This window comes from Malaclemys terrapin, chromosome 4 (genome assembly GCF_027887155.1).
Source record: "Malaclemys terrapin pileata isolate rMalTer1 chromosome 4, rMalTer1.hap1, whole genome shotgun sequence".
Lineage (NCBI taxonomy): Eukaryota > Metazoa > Chordata > Testudines > Emydidae > Malaclemys > Malaclemys terrapin.
Genome location: NC_071508.1, coordinates 28,501,853 through 28,521,430, shown reverse-complemented (window position 1 = coordinate 28,521,430; position 19,578 = coordinate 28,501,853).

Here is a 19,578-nt window from a genome sequence, read left to right as displayed (position 1 = left end):
GGTGCGGCACGGGCGCGGCGCTGGAGGGGGGTTCCGGCGGCGCTCGGCAGGGGGCGGGGGCGGACTCCGGTGTGTTAGCTCCTCCAGTGCCTTGACCTTGGCAATAAGCGGGAAGACGCCATCCTGGACTAGTTGAGTGGGCAGCTGAGAGACCCCAACACTGTGGTGCACTGGTTGGCGCTCAAATGCCTCCAGTACCTATCCCTGTGCCCAGAGAAGGTGAGAGGGGAGGAGGTCTGGGGGATAAGCAGCTACTTATGTTGCAGGTAGCCGGCCCCGCTGCCCGTGATCCTAGCTGGCTGTGCAAAGACTTTGAGGCTCTAACATGTCACCTGGAGGCAGGGGCGCTGGAAGACTTTTTAAAGTGGAGATGCTGCGTGCCCCCTTACCTCTGCCCACACCCCCTGCCACCCCTAGAGCTGGGCTTAGGAGCAGGGCCATGGCTCCAGGAGCGGGGGAGGTGGATGGAGCAAGGGGACCGAAGCTGGGGCCACAGATGGGGGTTGGCGCAGGGCTGGCAGCTGGGACCCTGTGTGCGGGGCCAGGAGCAGAGCCCTGTGTAAAACCTGGGAGTGCTGCAGCCCCCCCTGCACCCTTAGTTCCCGTGCCTCTGTCTGCCGGGGAGGTGGACGTTGTTTTGGAAATGGCTTGTGGGTCACTGGAGGGTGTTTCGTAAAGCAGCTCCTCATTTCAGGAAGGTGGGGAAACTCCAGCGTCTGCTGCCAGACGTCCTGGAGCGACTACACGAGGTAGACAGGGAAATCATCGCCAAGGCCATCACCGTGCTGAAAAACATCCTTGCCGGCATGGACAGGCAGAGCGCCAGCCTCGCGGCTGTGCAAGTGGCTGAGAAACTCCTGCCTTTCATTGATGATGTAAGGCCTGGCGGCCCACGGAAGACTGTTCAAACTGCGGACCTGTGAATGGGGGCTGGCGGGTGGGCTAGCAGGGCCTGTGCTATGGTCCTAGCCAGAAAAAGGATTGTCATAAATGATGTGAGCCCATTCCCGCCTTCCTCTGCTACCCCACTCTCCATCAGAGCGTATGGCAGAAAGGATGGGAACCCTTGTGTCCTGCAGGCCTGCTGACAAGGATCAGGGCAGCCTGGGGACAAGGCTCCCCTTGTGGAATGACATGCATTCCTGAGTCTGCATGCAGCGAGGGGGCCTCTGCAGCACAGGGTGCTGCAATGCTCTTGCTGGCTTCCAGGGTGACAAATGATGGTACCCTGGTGAAAATCCTGCCCCTCCCCTCCCTGGCTAGGAATCCCACAGCTGGCCTGGGAGCTCCATAAGCAAACGGCTCTGTTTGTAGGTTCTGCAGCTACCACCCTTTCCTCTCCCCTTCGTTCTCATGGCAGCGCAGCGTCAAAGGAGGGGCTAATTCTCCCCAGGCCTTTCATAACCACAAACTAGCCCCCGCCGGCACGTTCACCAGACTGATGTCCAGACCCCCACTGGATGGGGAGATCCAGCAAGCGGGCAGGAGAAAGGGGCCCATCCATTACTGCCTTCTAGGGGTAACCCCCCAGTGGGGGCTCCTGGAGGGTCCACCCACCTCCCCAGCTTTCACAACACTAAATACTACCCTCAGCCCTGCCGAACTCTGCTGGGACCCTGCCGCTCTTTATTTAGTAGTGGCACAGGCCCGGCTCAAGCTGTTCCCAGGGTCTCCTGGACCCCAGCTGCAGGATCTCGCCCTGGGGTGAGCCCTTTAAACCAAACCCCTCTCGGGCCCGGGGGGAACAGAACAGGTTCTTTATGGGGGGGGGGTGTTAAATCCAAATAGCGTTAATGAACACAACGCCCATCACCAGGGAAAGGCAAATAGGCCTCAACAACTGGAGGGAAGACCAGCGAGGTGCCAATTCAACATCTGCCTATGCCCACTGCAGTGCAGCTCTGATGCCCCCAGACCACTCCCATAGGTTTTGTGCAGAGCCTGCCCGGCTGCTCTGAGCTGACACCAGGGGCAGGAGCAGCTGGCTAGTAAGATTAACATGGGATGGAGTCTAGCAAAGAAGCCAGGCTACCTGTGTAATGGCGTGTTACCCTGTATGATACTGTTCAGCTACTAGGTGACGCTCTGTAAAATACCTTATTTAAATGAACCTCAGCTGTATCCAGCAGAGCATTAATGGTTCTTATGATGAACCCAGCTGCAGTGCTCAACTTGTGCCAGGGCTTGACAGGGCTTAGCCCTGGCACCTCTGGGCTTGCTGCATCAGTTACGATTGTACAAAAATTGCTTGAGCCCCAGCACCTCTTTCATTACAAATTAAGCACTGTCCATCTGGTGTGTGTAAACAAGCTCTGTAGGCAGTCCATATCTGGTACAGAACATGATATGGTGTCAGGAGTAAACTAAGAATAGAAACCGAAGGAAAACAGCGACACAGGTTGCAGACGGAAGGAACAGCAACAAAGTTTGCAGGACCTCATCAACATGCCCCTCTCTGATTCCCCAGAGAACGTCACCTTTCATAACCCTTCACAATGGACAGACTGGAAACAATGTTTTGCACGATTTTGCATTGCAAACAAGCTGCACAAAGGAACTGGGGATATACAGGTATTGACTTTAATTTAGGCTATGGAGAAGCATGCAGAGCATATTTTTACCTCCTTTGACTTTACTGAAGACCATCACAAAGACAACTATGCAAGGGTTGTGGTTAGGATTGATGCACACTTTATAACCGAGGGAAATGTGGTTTATTAAAGAGCATGTTTTCAGCAAAGAATTCAAGAACCAGGGGAAAATGTTGAAAGTTTTATAAGATCTCTGCATCCCCTGGCTGAAAATTGTGATTTGGGGAATGTAAAACATGAAAATTTCAGAAACAGGCTGGTTATTGGGTTAAAAGATAAAAACCTTTCATAGAGACAAGCCAAGTGAGGTCTAAACGATATTCCCTCACCTACCTTGTCACTCTAATATCCTGGGACTGTCACAGCTACAACAGCACTGCAAAAAACCTTTCACAGCAGCTACCGCTGAAGAGAGATTTAACTCTACCCACAGCTATACAGCTAGCAAGAGTCAGAATTAGTCAAACAACAGGCAAAAGCAAATTGAAAAACCTGCAACTAGCTTAAAAGCTACAAACAGACACTTAAGTGTTAAAAGTCTTTCTCATAAAATCCCTGAGGTAAGGAGAGAGAATTCCCAGGCTAAGAGGGACAAATGCCAGTCTACATGCACAAGGTGTGGAAAAGTCATATCCCAAGGGATGATGCATGTCCAGCCAGAGGCACATGCTGTAATAAATGCCTGAAATATGGACATTTTGCAGCTGTTAGTTGCACTGAAGCAGTCAGGGAGTTGACTCATATTGCAGACAATCAAGACCCATTGATTCTGGGATCTATCACTTGTGATGACATGGCGCCTTCCTGGAGAGTGACATTGAATATTCAAAGCAAGACTATTGACTTTAAAATTGACTCGAGAGCTGATGTCACACAGCTCTGACCCTCCCTGAAGGGCTTTTGAACTGCATGGGCCAGTTCATCACCGAACCAATTTACAAAGACAAAAGCTTTGCGTTCAGTATGTATGGGATCAAAGACCAACAACCTTCTCAGCTGCAGTGTAGCAGCTATGATGGGCCTAGTGATAAAGATGGAAGAACTTGAGGATCTGATGCTATTGGGCTTTTGAAAGGTGATCTAGTCCAAATCAACTTAAGAGGCAATGCTGAACCAGTGAACAACCACCTCTACGAGAGAGAACTGGGAAAGACTAGCTGCAGATTTTTGTGAATTCAGAGGACATCATTGCCAGGTCATTGTGGACTATTTTTCCAGCTATATAGAAATAATGTACTTGAAAGACATAACATGTTGCAGTGTTATTGAGAAACTGAAGTGTACGTTTGCTCATTTCTGTATCCAGAACAACTAGTGATGGACAATGTCCCACAATTCACTGCAGCAGAATTTAAGTCAGTCTGAATGAAATATGATTTTGCTCATATCATTGGCAGCCCACATTACTCATAAGTGAATGGAGAGGCTGAGAGAGCTGCGCAGACAGCCAAAAACATCTGACAGCAGGAAGATCCATTCCTTGCGCCTCTGAATTACAGATCAACACCAACAGCAGCTCCTGCATCTAGTCCAGCACAACTCCTCATGGAAAGACAACTCAGAACTACTGTTCCAAGAACCTACTACAAAGTGGCCAGACAGGAAGAGTGCAGCCAAATCGGATAAACAGGCTAAAAGAACTTATGAACACTTTTACAACAGACGTCACGCAGAGAACTGCTAGGTCTAGAACCTGGTGCCCAGAGGTGACATGTAACTGCTGATTCGGGGGTCACCGTTTAAAGGTTCAGCCACTCCCAGAACAGCTCAAGTCACCCCGTCCCCAGGCTGCCCCCTCAGCCTCATCTCCCAGAAAGCAGTGGCCCCTCCCTACAGCTATTGCTCCTGGTTCTCCCTGCTTGGCACACCTCGCCCAGCCTCCCTGGTCACTGGACTGGTTCAGGTCTGCCAGCAGCCATGCAGGGAGGGGGCCCAGCAGCACCATGTGACCAAGCGGGGCCGGCTCTGAGTTAACAAGAAACCCATGCACAGGAGTGGGGCAACCCTCACCCCACCCCGAGCCCCTGGAGGCTGGGTGGCTTCCAGTCATGGCTTCCAAGGCCCCCTATCTGGGAGCTCCTGCACATTTACCACCCCTTGGCCCTGGTTAAATCCACCCCAGGTCCCTGTGTGTGGCTCGAATAAACACCAGTGTAGGAATTTGGCCCCCATGCCTGGCCCCCTTGGCCTGGCTAGAGGGCCACTGTGGGTCAACAGCAGTGTGAGCTGGGCCCGCAAAGCGGGAGGACAAACTACACCCCCCCCCTTCGCTCTTTGAATCTTTCCTCATCACTCCCTCTCTGCCGCCCCTGTCCTGGCGCTGCTCTGCCCTGAGCGTTTCCCGTTGGCTGACACAGGTTTGTGCTGATGTCAGTGTGCCCAGAGCTGGCTGTGAGAGCCCAGGGGCAGTCTCACCCCACCTTACTGCTCTCCCTGGCCAAGAAGTTACCAGGCCAGCCCCTCAACTGGTGGAAATCTGCATCTCTATTGCCTTCAATGGCGCTATGCCCATGAGACTCTGGCCCCAGCTATGGCTGTATGGCTGGGGGTGAGTTACCAATACCCCTTGCAGGGCAGACATCTCTGGCACAGTGAGCGCTTGCCCCACTGGGTGAGAATGACTGTCACAGCGTTTCCTCCCCACGTCGTCTCTTGCAGGTGTCCAGCAAGCTCCGGGTGCTCTCCATCACCCTCTTTAAACACCTGCGGAGCTTGTAAGGTAGGGTGACCAGACAGCAAATGTGAAAAATCAGGACAGGGTGTGGGGGGAATAGGAGTCTATATAAGAAAAAGACCCCAAAATCAGGACTGTCCCTATAAAATCGGGACATCTGGTCACCCTATTGTAAGGGGGCTCAACCGGAGGCGGATGAAGGAGCACATGCTCCAGAGCCTGGTCCCGCTGCTCCTCCTCATGCATGATGAGCGTCCCAACGTGTCCCAGGTGAGGCCACGAGCTGGAGCCTGCAACGGATACCGTTACAGAGTGACCAGTAATTTGTTTTGAGGGGGCAACATGTGACACCCCCCCTTTAAAGGGTCTCGCTGACAGAGGGCAGGTGCTCAGTGCTGTGACAGTCAGGTGCTCAAAATCACTTGAACGTTGAGTGCAGTAGCGCCATGACCATGGCGCCCCACCCAACTGCTGAGTCTTCCCTGCATCCTCTGAGCCCAACAGTCCCCCCTGCAGCCAGGCTGAGAGATTGGGTGGGGGGAGGGGTCGCCTCACCACTTCTACAGCCACTGGCCTCCGCACATTCCCTGGCTGTGCTGGTGGGAAGAGCACAACCCTGGCCATGGCCCCTACCAGAAGCAGGGCTACCCAGTCTCCAGATGGTGCACAAGACCCAGTGTGCCCTTGGCCAAGTGGCCTGGACAGCCCGTACTAGACATGAGATGCCCAAGCCTCCTCCCCTCCCCCCGCCCCAGGTGTCTGTGCACATGCTAGCGCTCATGGCCTCCATCACTTGGAAGCCAAATGTCACCAGCACTAATGAATTCACCCTCCTACCCATCATGAGGTGGGGAACTGAGGCACAGCATGAGGCCTAGTGCCTCAGAAGTATTGATCACCCATAGGCATTAGGCACCTAAATCCCTTTGCAGCCCTGGGCCTAAGCAACTTGCCTGAGTTCCCGCAGGGAGAGCTGGGAATTGAGTCAGGTCTCCAGCCATTGCCTTAGCCACACCGCCGCCCTTCCGCAAGCAACCTGGGGCCGGGAAGCGTTCAGCAAGCACGGCCTCCCCGGCCTCCGGGTAACGAGGCTAGTGGCTTCCAGCTCCCGTAATCATGGCCGGCTCGCCCTGGCCCCACTTGTTTTGCAGGTGTGTTGGGACACCCTCAGCAGTACTGCAGAATTCCTGAAGTGGCACCAGCTCGGTGGCTTCATCCAGCACAAGGAAACCTGGCAAAGCTGTGACTGCCTGGTGAGGGAGCCCTCAGGTCATTCACTGCACAGCCCTCGCTGGCAGGAGCGGGGGAATCGATGGATAGGGCACCCCCCATTGCCCGGCTCTGTGCCCACACTGAGCCCCAGCCCCGGGACCACTCCTGGCCCTGGGTGTAGTCCTTCTGCGTGATCCCCCCGGCACATGAAGGAGGGGTGAAAACAGGACGTGCGCTCCACACACCTGGAACCCAGCCTGCGGGACGGAAAGGCCTTTAATAAACTTGTGCTCCCTTGTTCTGGTCCTAGCTGACGCGCTACAAGGGAAGAGCCAACAACTTTCTGTGCCAGACCATGGCCTTTCTGGAGAACCCACAGGCTCCAATTAGACAAGCGGCCATCAGGTTCATAGGTAATCACAGAGCAGGGGTCCCTTTAGCAGGGGGGCTGGATCTGGTCCCAGGCGCTCCTCAGTCCCTGCCAGCAGCGAGAAGTAACCCTTGGGCTCCTGATTGTCTAATGAAGGATCAAGGGTGTCAGAAGTCCGCAGGAGCAAACTCACCCCAAACTGCCCTGATCGGCTGATGGGCCCCCTCTAACCTCACTGCTCCCCATTCCCCCCTCCATACCCCACCATGGGCTCTTGGTAGTGGACCCTCAAGGTGCTGTGCTCTCCTTTGGCAACCAGCCCTGTAACCATCCCTGGGGACTCGCCCTTTCCCCTGGGAACTCGGGAGCGCGTCCTGGCCAGCGAGGGGCGGGGGAAGCGAGGGGTTGCTTGGAGGGTGACATTTGACACCCTCGCTGGGGATGCGGGGATGTGACGAGCTGTTTGTATGTGTAGGGCTCGCTGCCCGGCAGCTGGACCAGAGGAGCCAGGACAAGCTGGATGTCATCTGCAACGATGAGTGGTACCTGCTTTGAGCACTGAGCGCTAGGGGGATGAATGGCCCAGGGCCGTGGGCTGGGTTCAATCTCTGACGCCAGCAACATGATCTCGGGCGAGAGCCACAAAGGGATGCAAAATGTAGATCCCCAAACCCCTGATCAGCTGCCCCCTCACCCTGTCGTGTCTGCTGGTTGGCATGTGCCCAGGCACTTAGCCCTGACCTCAGAGCTGCGGCCTGGCAGATCCCCAAACTGGGCCTGAGCTGGCTGGCCTTCGCAGACAATTGCCCCCCCCCCCCCAAAACACAGCCGAGGTGGGGTGCTGCCTCTCCCCTTGCACTCACTAGCCCAGTGTTTGGAGCAGTCACCTCCACGTGGGGTGCCTGGGGTCAAGCCACTGCTCCAAATGACCCCTGGGCAGCACAGGGCAGAGCAGCATCTCCACATTTGTTGGCGAATGGGGGAGGGGGGGAGTGATATAGCTCAGGCTCCTCACTCCCAGAGCAGGTTCACAGCTGGGCCTCCCGACCAGAGCTAGAGAATGGCTGAGCTCCCTCCTCGGCATTTCCTGGATGGCAGCAGGGCACCTAAAGTTAAGCATAGCCTAACAATGCCCAAGCCCCCTTTGTGACTCTCCCCGTCTCTGGACCTAAGTGCCCATCTGTGAACTGGGGGGAAGGCGGAGGGTAAATACAGGCAGGGATGAGGTGCTCAGATACTCCAGGGATGGGGCAGTCCTAGAAATAGTGAATGAATGGGGTTCATTGGGACTTCTTGCCTGTGTCTGCAGGCTCCCCCGTTTGTGGAGGGCGGCAGGGATGTTTAGTGAGGGTTGCTGGTTGTTCCTGCTAGTCCCCTGCCTCCCGCCTCCCAGCCTGCTGCCTCCTTGTCACAGGCCGAGAGGTACAGCGCTGGCTTGGTCTGCTGGGGCTCTCCAGAGCGATGTGGCTCTGACCTCCATTTCCATCCTTTCAATCTTAGACCTCAAAGGCTTGCAGCAGGACAGCGAGTCCTCGGTCCGATGCCTGGATTCGCAGACCATCCTCATTCTGGAGGCCTTCAAGAACCACCCTCCAGCCTATGGACATTCATCGACAGGATGTGCATTAGGGAGAGCCCGGTTATTGGAGCTGCCCGGCTGCCCTAGTTCTGGTAAAAGCCAACCTCCCTTCTTTGGGGGCTTGGTGCACCCGAGCCCGCCTGGAGCAGGGTGGAACACTTTGTGCCAGACCATGGCTTCTTCCCCATTGGCTGCCTGCCCTGCCCAGTCACGGCGCCAAAAATGTACACGACCGGAAACGGGAACAGAGGGTGGAACATAAACCCTACCCGGGGCGTGGGAACCTGTCAAAAAGTACATGTTGATGAAAGCTATCGAGCGGTTAACTAGTCATATGCAAACCTCTCCCCCCCCCCCCCGTACATAGTAATCCCCCCTGTACATAGCAATCCTCTGTTTCAATTTGGTGCTTTCTGATGTATTTTTATGCTTTTATTTTATTTATTTGATATATTAAATAACCGTATTTACAGTAATACATAGAGGTATAAAAGATCTATACATCTTGTCCTGTACACAGAACACAGACCGCTCCACTGGATCCCACAACCCATACAGGGAGAAAGCCGTAGCAAGCGTTGACATCTCCAAAATCATCTCAGGGCAAGAAAAGGCACCTGCTGTTTGCAACGCTTGTACAGTATAGACACAGGGTGAGGGCTAGACTAAGTGATCACGGTTAGTCCTGCTCCATCTCTGTCTGGGTTTCCATCTACAGCTGTAAACACTCGAAATGCAGGACAGGGATAAGGTTAGCCTATCACCAAAAGAACCTTAATGTAAAGCAGTGCTCCTGCCAGTGCCTGTGACAGATCCCACATTCGAAGGGTGTGATCATTTCCGACCTGACACAGACAAGGCCTCATGTCCTGGTGTTACGTGGCACTGCGCTCTGTACCCAACATATCCCCCATCTCCCAGCCCCCAGCCTGGTGTTAGGGGGCACTGTGCTCCGTATCCTACACATTCCCCCAGCTTCCAGGCCCCCTGCCAGGCATTAGGGGGCGCAGTGATCTGTACCCTACACCCCCATTTCTCAGCCCCCCTGCCAAATGTTAGAGAACGCTGTGCTCTGTATCCTACGCATCTCCCAGCCCCCCTGCCCAGTGTTAAGGGGCGCTGTTCTCTATACCATACACAACCTCAGCCCTCCTACCCAGTGTCGGGGGTGCTGTACTCTGTACCCTACATCACCCCATCTCCAGCCCCCCTGCCCAACTTAGGGGATGCTGTGCTCTGTATCTTACACATCCCCAGCCTCCCTGCTCAGCATTAGGGGTGCTGTTCTCTGTATCCTACGCATCTCCCAGCCTCCTGCCCGGCGTTAGGGGCGCTGTGCTCTGTACCCTACACATCCCCCGTCTCCCAGCTCCTCTGCCCGGTGTTAGGGGCACTGTGCTCCGTATCCTACATATTCCCCCAGCTTCCAGGCCCCCTGCCAGGCATTAGGGGGCGCTGTGCTCTGTACCCTACACCCCCATCTCTCAGCCCCCCGCCAGGCTTTAGGGGCGCTGTGCTCTGTACCCTACACATCCCCCGTCTCCCAGCCTCCTGCCCGGTGTTAGGGGCGCTGTGCTCTGTACCCTACACATCCCCCGTCTCCCAGCCCCTCTGCCCGGTGTTAGGCAGTTTCTAGTGTCTGTGAACTTACTGGATGTTCCGGAGTCTATCAGTGCACACTGGGTGCAACACGCTGTGGGTATCGACAGGGCCTGATGCTGGAACCTGACCTGAAGGTGGGATTGGCCACTGTTGTGAAAGTTATTAGTGATTTTTTTTAACAGTTAGTAGCTGTTATATTAGTTAGTGGTTATTAGGAAAAAGTAGATATTTTAAGTATATAGTAGCTTGAACTTTTCAACTGTCTTCCCTTTCAAGGCCTTAAGGTAGTTGAAGCTGGTCCCAAGCCGGTTTTCACTAACCAGATAGCAAAAGCACGGGTCTGACAACCACCAATCAAGTGTTAACACTGCAAGGACCTTTGTCTGAATGTGTATAAAGGACCTGTAAAATGTGTGTAAGGAGAGTCTTTGTACCAAGGTGCAAAGCTCTCCTTTATTCTGCAGAATAAAGCAACTCTTCCTTATCCCTGTCTGGCTGTTATTGGCTCTCAGCTAGGTGGACCTGATATTTCAGTGTCAGTTTCTGGCGACTCCGCCGGGACTCTCCTAGCTCGGACATTGGACTCTGGATGGCTGCGGCGAACAGGGAACGGCACCAACGGGGTGTTTCGCCCCTTTTCTCTGCTTTACCGCAGCCCCTGGAGTTCGTGCTCCGATAAGGTGAGTCCTAATAAAATAAGGAGACACTATCTGGTTCTGGTTCTGGTTCTGGTCTGGTTAACCGGTTAATGAATTTCTGTCTTATACATTTGGGCGTTAGGTGTGTGAACGGAACTAAGCCTCTCATTCGTAATTCCTCAAAGTGGAAGCCATCGCATGCGATAAAGCTCTGAGGTTGAATCGGGATCCTTCTATCCCGTCCCCTGTAGTGGTCAGTATTAGTAGAAATTCCAGTAATAGAATCCTATTAGGCCATAATTCCCTCTGTTCTCTGTGTAATTCTTTGTTAAAGTCTCAGCAGGCAAATGGGTGGGTCTCTGGTAAAACCCTCACAAAATAGTCCTTTAAATTATATGTTAAGCAAATGGCCCTTACCCAGTGTTCAAAAAGGAATGTCAAGGAAGCGTTTTTTTACAACTTTGCACCCAGAATTAGCCAGCCCTGGGGACTGCATGGCCCGAGTATGGCTCCTTTGATATTCCTACCCATTTAACTCCCTTACGCCTGACATTGGAAAACCAGGTGCTGGGGCAAATGAACTATTGGTTTTTGTGAAATAATGAGGCTCATCGTCGCTTGAAGAAGGTACAAATTCAGGCCCCTCTATTCCCGAAAGCTTCTGCCCCTCACGAGGCTGATTATTGGGAGGATTACCCGCCCCCCCATGTATTGCTCTAGACCACGGCTACCCCCGGCGGCAGCATTACCAATTACGGTGGACCCGGTACCCTCCTCAACGGAGCCCAGGGCAGCAGGTCTACCAAAACAGATCCTGCCAATAAAGATTGAGGACGCCACAATGCAGATCCCAAGGACACGGACACAGTCCACGGTCAGGCTTATTTTTATTTCCCAGTCAGCCCCGGACATCAAGAAGCGGCTGCAGCAGCTCGAGGGCACTAAAGGAAAATCCCTGGAAAAACTGGTAAGCGTGGCCACACAAATATATCATACAAAAAAAAAAAAGTTCAAAAAACCAAACAGGTAAGAATGCTAGCAGCCCTTGTAAACACTGAAAATGAAAAACAGGGAGGGCAGCAGGGACCCCCCCAAGTGGCAACCAAAATCAAATTATGGGGGGACCCCAAAACACGCCAATAACATATGTAACTACTGTAAGCAGCTTGGCCACTGGAAGAGAGAGTGTCCAAACCAACCTACCGGACGACAACCCCGTCACCCAGACCAACCTCAACAACAGATGGCTGTAACAAAAACAAACGCTGTTGCTAATGAGGAATGACAGCAACCAGGGGGTCCTCTTGTCACCTATTCAAATAATTTTACCACTCATGTTTGTTCCTCCACAGACCCCCAGGTTCGCCTAACATTGGGAGGAACCGCCTATTCTTGTCTTTTGGATTCAGGGCTGCACTTTCTACTGTTACTGCCAAGCCGAAGAGAAGAAGCCTCACGGATAAGAGCATTCCGGTAATGGGTATAGGCAAAAAGCCATTTAACTGTTCTGTATTACAGGAGGCTGCTGTAAAAATCTCTGGTGTCTCCGCCTCCCATGCCTTTCTGCTAGCTCCAAATTCCCCAGTTAACTTCTTAAGCAGAGATCTGTTGTGTAAACTACGTGCTCAAATTTTCTTTTCAAATAACAAAATCATTCTTCGGTTGCCTCAAACCCAACTTCCCCAGCTGTATGCTGTTCTGATTCAAGTTTCAAAAAAAAAAATAGGGTTATGGACTGTACCTGCAAATCTCTCTAAAGTACTCTCCTTACAGGTAGTACAAAAAACTAAATGGGCATAAATTAAATTAACAAATATCAATATAACAAATATAAAAAAAATCTAAAATTTAGCATTATTACTGGGCAGCTAAAGGGGTCCCTCTTTTTAAAGTTCTTGAAATCAAGTATAACCTGCCCCTTTATTTAAAAAATGCTAAAAAAAGTAAAAAAAAAGTGGGCTACCTTTCCCTAAAGGCCTGTAATCAAACCCTTCAGTTTAAGGTCAAAAATAAAACCCTTTACCCTTCAAATACCCCTAAAAACACCCAACCCCTCCCCCCCTTGTCTCCTGCACATAGCCTTTACTGTGAAACCAACAGGCATTCGTTATCAAGGGCAGTAATTTCCCTCATTCCTCCTGTTAGGCCCCATAAATAAAACACATATGTATTATATAAATATTTACTCTGGCATTCTATTGCCCCACACATCCCTTTAAAAAATGTCTGAATGCCCAAAGTCCATAAAATCACTTGCAAGTTTCACAGCTAACATATTTGGGGTTACGTATTGTGGGGCCATTTTAAACAATACCCATGCCCTACAAAACTTAAATGTTTCCTATTAAAGGTGCCAAAACCGCCTAGTAAATAACTCCTGGCGCTAAAATAAATGGGTAACCTGGCGCCATCAAGTTGCAGGTAATACCTTTATCCTCTATTTAGAGTCCCCTGGCTTGTATTTTATCTGTAGCCACAGCGTCTACAAAGCTCTCCCTTCAGGTTAGCAAGGTCGGTGTGGTGTGGCCCGGGTGTTACCAAATGTCCAAGTAAACAACACATTGGATTCCAGCCAAATCCTCAACCTGGGCAGCTATGCCCATAAGTTTTTCACGCCCCCCCTATAAAAACTCAAGCAAAACGTGCCAACAATCCCCTAGTAGTCAGGCAAACAGGGTTTCACTCCTTTGTTCATGCGCTCATTCCTGTGTTAAAAATAGCCAAGCTAAAAAAAAGCAATAATAAATATTTCTGCAAAACTAAAAAAACAAAAATTGCCAATGCATTAATAAACGCTTTCCAAAAATTAAAACAAAAAATTAATAAAATAGCAAAAATAGCTTTGCAAAATAAAAGTATATTAAATGCTATAAATGCTAAATTAAAAAAAAGCTTATGCTCGCATAAAAAAATGTTATTTCTATGTTAATCATTCTGGCTTAATTAAGCAAAATTTACAAGCCATTAAGAATGCTGCTGTTATTTTCCATGCTGTATCTCTTAATCACACCTTTAATTTTAAAAACCTCCTTCCAAACTTTGGGTCATAGTTTACGGGGCTCTTTCAAACAATTATTAAATAAATTCTTTTCTTTCTATATATTATTTAAATAATAATACAATGTGCCAAATCCCTATATAATACTATAATCAAAAGCTCTGCTGTCCATAATAAAATCCAATATCTGTCCCTCCAGCTTAATTGCAAATTGCGTAACGGGCCTGACAATTTTTAAATTTGTCAGGCCCGAAGGGGGGACTGTGAAAGTTACTAGTGACCCCCCACCCCTTAACAGCTAGTAGCCAGTTATGTTAGCCAGCAGCCATTAGGAAAAAGCAGACACTTCAAATACACAGTAGCCTGAACTTTTCAATTGTCTTCCCTTTCAAGGCCTTAAGGTAGTTGAAGCTGGTCCCAAGCCAGTTTTCACTAACCAAATAGCAAAAGCACGGGTCTGACAACCACCAATCAAGTGTTAACACTGCAAGGACCTTTGTCTAAATGTGTATAAAGGATCTGTAAAATGTGTGTAAGGAAAGTCTTTGTACCAAGGTGCAAAGCTCTCCTTTATTCTGCAGAATAAAGCAACTCTTCCTTATCCCTGTCTGGCTGTTATTGGCTCTCAGCTAGGTGGACCCAACATTTCGGTAACACTGTCCTGGCGGTTAGGACACAGGCAGGTAGTAGAGGGGCTCTGCTTGGGGACCCGATTCTGCCTTTCTGTCCGGCCACATCCCCTCTAATGAGGCTGAACCCTCCCATCTCCCCAGACTCACCATAGCACAGGCCTTAGGGGCACCTGCTGGCAAAGTGGCCTCGATCCCCACAGTACAGGCAGGGATCATTCAGCCGGCGATAGCCCTTCTCTCGAGCCCCGAGCACCTGTGTGTCATGGCTGCCTGCAGGGGTTCAGGGCCAGCAACTGCCTGGGGGGAGAGAACAGGGCCTGGCTAGGCAGGGGCTCAAACCGGTGAGTGGCAGTTTGGATCCCCAACTAGCCGTAGGGGTGCAACACAGGGGGGGACACCAACCCCAGCCGGTTAATATAAACCTTGTCCCTGAGGACTCAGTAGAAATGGGGATGTTCACCTGGCAGCACACAGGTGCGAAGGACTTGAGAGGGAGGTGGCAGACGTGCCCTTTTGATGCCCGTGTCTGAGCGCATGGGGAGAGCGGAGGCGCAGGTACAGCTCCGTGATACTGCTGGCAAACGTCTGTGACTCGCGTGCCCTGGGTGCACATGCCCCTACAGTGGAACGTCTACAGGCACAGCACAGCCTGAAGAACGCCAGCTCCGGTGTAAGAGAAGTCACCGGTTTTTTACAAGAGCTGGAAATTGGCCTTGGATAAGACAGGAACTCCAGATCGACACTTTCGTCCCTCCAGGAGACCGACCCATCTAGTGCAGAGAATGGGGGGGGGGACAAAGGCAGAGCTGAAGCTAGATTCATGCTCTCCGGGATGCCGGGGTGCCCTCATACTCTAGCTGAAGACGGCCTGGGAGTTCCTAGCATTGCCCTCCTGCCGTTTGTCTCTGGGATCCCTCGCCCCGCAGCCTGGCCTGTCTGTTCTCAGGGGCCGTGTGCTGACAGGTGCACATCCCCAGTGCGGAGTCCCTTGTTTAAATGCCAGGGGACGGCGACTGGGAAGGAAATGTACTGCCATGCCAAGCCTGGGAACGGGCTGGTGATAAGGCCCTAGAGTGCCTGGCATGTCAGTACCCAGTGGGGCCAGGAGCCAAGCACCCCCTGGAGCCAGGGAAGAGTCGGGGGAAGAACCCACAGCAGCAGCAGGAGCTGTGTGTGCCTCAGCCCTTCCGTGCCAGTGAGTGGGCGCCTCCTGGGTGGGCAGAGGGGGCTGCAAAAATGGCCGGGCCATGGTCCTGCATTGCAGTGGGGCAGCAGAACAGGAAGTGGGAGGGGACAAAGTGAAACGGATGGGAGGGGCCAAAGGAGCCAGCGCACTGGGGAGTGGGTGGGGGAAGGCTGTGCAGACGCTGGGAGAGGAGGGCAAGGGACTTGGTGCGAGGTGGGGAAGAGCAGGGAGCCAGTGCAGGGGCTGCAGGAGGTTCAAGGAAAGGTCTGGCAGGAGGGGGAGACGAGAGGACAAGGCTGCAGGAGAGAGCTGGCCGGAGAGAGCCAGTAGGCTGGGGACGGCGCAGAAAGAGGGGGGCTTTGGGGAGCTCCAGGATGGAGTGAGAGAGGCAGGATGCAGAGCAGAGGAGTCCAAGGTGACCCCAAGCTCCTGGGCCTGAGGTCAGAGAAGGGAGGGGGATGGGAGAAGGGGTTGGGATTAGGCGCTTGCCTTTGAGATGGAGACTGGACGTTAGTTCATTCGTTACCCGGGTCCCCACTCGGGGGCAATGTTTGCTGACATTGCTGTCCAGATTTCCCCATCCCTGCTGAGCTTTCCTCAGCCCCTGGTGATAGGGGCCCCACAGCTCCTCCTGCTCTCATTGTCCCAGTCTCTCTGCGCTGTTGGCCATGCTATCCTTATTAAATAATGGCACCAATCTTATTGCAGTGTGATCTGTTGTTTTTGTGTAAAAGACACCCATTTAGAACAAAAAGCTGAAATATATGTTGTAGATTCGGGGGTGGGGGGGAACCTCCCTAAAAATCTGTTTACAATTTAAAAAAAACAGGGATGGTTCAGTTGTGTTTGAGTACAATAGAGCTGACCCACTGTGTTGAACTGAATGGTTTTAACCACATCCCCACTGAATAGCCAGATAGCCAGGGTGACTGAGATTACCCACCCTTGTTGCCATCGGGGTTAATCGTATAAGTGATTAGTAATTAAATTTGATGGGTGTACACCCACAGTAAGGGAGGGGGGTGGATGAGGATGTTGAGCTTTGATTAATATGCAATGACATAAAACCTCAGGAGTTCTCAGAAGCTATTGGACAGTTTAAATAGAACCCAGGAGCTGGTTGAATTCTATTGGACAGTTTAAATATAATGCTGGAGTTGGTTGAATGCTAATGGACAGTTTAAATATAACCCAGGAGTTGGTTAAATGCTATGGGTCACTCTTTCTAGCAACTCAAAGTCATTAAAATAATATATTTACAAAAATAAACAAGGGTCTAACCCCAAACTGAAATGTTTCAAGAGTTCACAAACCTCCACCACACTTTAGAACAACCATTTGCTCTGAAAACAATCAAACATTTAAATCTTTGGGTATTTGTAGGGTGCTTACTATGGTTGTGATACACCCATTTTATTTCAAAAACAACCCCCAAATTTTAAGCATGAAAGAAACATGCTTAAAAAACAAACAAGCCCCAAGACATTCATTGATATCTGCAAGGGGCCCCACCCTTGGGAATGGGTACAGTAATATTAAGGATTGTTGTGTATGGTGATTTAATCTTTAATACTGTGAGAAGGCCCCCCAAAAATTTATTTTAACTAAAAGAAAAAAAAATTGCCAAAAGCAGCCCATTTGTGCAGACAACTTAATTCCCCCTCCCCAGATCACAAAAGGGAATGTTGGGGGAGAGGGGCCAAAAATGGTTTTTAAAATTTGGTTTTTAAAAGCAGTTTGGTTTTTATTCTGAAAAAAAGGTGGGTTTTTTTTAAATGGGGTTGTCTGTCTTCTTAAAAAAGTTGGCTTTAACGTTTATATTGTTAGTGATTCAAGGTAGGGTTACCATTTGTCCGGATTCCCCCGGACATGTCCGTTTTTTTGAGCTTAAAAATAGCGTCTGGGGGGAATTTGAAAATGTCCGGACTCCCCCCCCCATGCAGAGCGCACGGCTAATAGGGCAGCTGGCCGGATGGTGTCTTTTACATGGGGCTCTGACAGCCAGAGAGAGCACGTCCTCCGCCTCCCCTGCAGTAGAGGTCACTCCCTCCCTCCCTGCATTCGCAGATTGCCTCCGGCAGTTCGCACTGGCAGTCTGGAGCTCCTCCCCCACTCCTCCTCCCCTGCCAGCCAGCCTGCCGGGACGAACGGCTCACAGAGACGTTAGGTGAAGGCCAACAACAAGGGGGCCAGGGGGTCGGAGAAGGGACAGGGAGGTTTTGGAGGGGGCAGTCAAGAGACGGGGGTGGGGTCCGGGAGTTCGGGGGGGTGGGCTTTCTGGTGGGGGGTGTGGATAAGGTTTTGGGCAGTCAGGGTACAGGTAGGAGGTAGGGTCCTGGGGGGCAGTTAGGGTGTGGGGGGGTCTTAGGAGGGGGCAGTTAGGGGACAAGGAACAGGGAGGCTTAGGTAGGGGGTGGGGTTCTGGGGGGCAGTTAGGAGCAGGGGTCCCAGGAGGGGGCAGTCAGGGGACAAGGAGCGGGGGGAGGGTTGGGGGCTCTGAGAGGGGCGGAAAGTGGGAGGGTCAGGGGCGGGGCTAGGGCAGGATGGGGGCGGGGCTCCTCCCGTCCTCTTTTTTGCTTGCTGAAATATGGTAACCCTAATTCAAGGGCCCAAGCTAGAGAGAAGTGTGGGTGTTTAAAAAATACTTTGGGAGCCCCACACCACGGATTGGCAACATGGGCCCCTCTCACCTCAGGGGCGACTCCCCCCCCACCGATCCCCACCCCCAACATGCCCGCGCTGCAGAGAGGGCAGCTCTGCATGTTGCCTCTGCCCCCCTCCTCCACCAGCCCCGACCCTCCTGCCAGCCCATTGGCCGGGAACAGCAGCCCATGGGAGCTGTAGGGAGCTGTAGGCTGCCTGGCCGCGCCTCCACAGCAGGGAGGGGGAGGGAGCCTCAGGCAGAGAGCAGCAGGAGTCTGTCACTGTCAGACAGACACAGTCCCGGGGGTAGGGGAGCAGCGATGGGCACCCTGGGGCTGGCATTAAATACAAAGTACAGAGGGGGCTTCCTGGAGGGGCTATAGCAACCCCAGCAGAGCAGACCCAGGCTGCAGCTGGCTCTGTCCATCACTCCCCTCCCGCCCCACAGAGACCCACACAACCCTCTGCCCCCCAAAAGACCCCCATTGGCCCCTGTGCCCCCCTCACCAGAGAGCCCCCGCTTTGTGCCTCCAGTGACAGCTCCCCTCCCCCCCTGCTACCTACAATCTCCCCCTTTGCCTTCCCCCTCCTCCAAAGCCCATTGGCCGGAAGACTCCCAACCACCCAGGGGTGACTCCAGGCACCAGCGCAGCAAGCTTGTGCCTGGGGTGGCAAGCCGCGCGGGGCAGCTTGCCGGTCGCTGTGAGGGCAGCAGGCAGGTGGCTTTCAGTGGTACGCCTGCGGGAGGTCCGCCAGTCCAGCGACTTCGGCGGCAATTCGGCGGCGGGGACGCCGATGGCGCAGCCAGCGGACCTCCTGCAGGCATGCTGCTGAATCCGCGAGACCAGCGGACTGCCCACAGGCACGCCGCCGAAAGCCGCCTGCCTGCCGTGCTTGGGGCAGCAAAAAACATAGAGCCGCCTCTGCAACCACCACGGCTAATGGGAGCTGCACTTGCGGCAGGGTGCCTGCTTGCAGATGCAGACCTGCCTGGCTGTGCCTCAACAGCCCGAGGAGGGGGAGCCACAGGTGAGCAAGTCCCCGTCATCACCATCACAGGCCCAGCAATTCTCTGGGTATTTAATTCTCTGTGCAGACCCCAGGAGAGGAGGGCAAGGGGCTTGGGGCGAGGTGGGGAAGAGCAGGGAGCCAGCGCAGGGGCTGCAGGAGGGGCAAGGGAAGGTCTGGCAGGAGGGGGAGACGAGAGGACAAGGCTGCAGGAGAGAGCCAGCAGAGAGAGCCAGCAGGCTGGACGGCGCAGAAAGGGAGGGCTCTGGGGAGCTCCAGGATGGAGTGAGAGAGGCAGGATGCAGAGCAGAGGAGTCCAAGGTGACCCCAAGCTCCTGGGCCTGAGGTCAGTGGAGGGAGGGGGGTGGGAGAAAGGGCTGGTATTAGGAGCTTGCCCTTGAGATGGTGACTGGACGTTAATTCATTCGTTACCCAGGTCCCCACT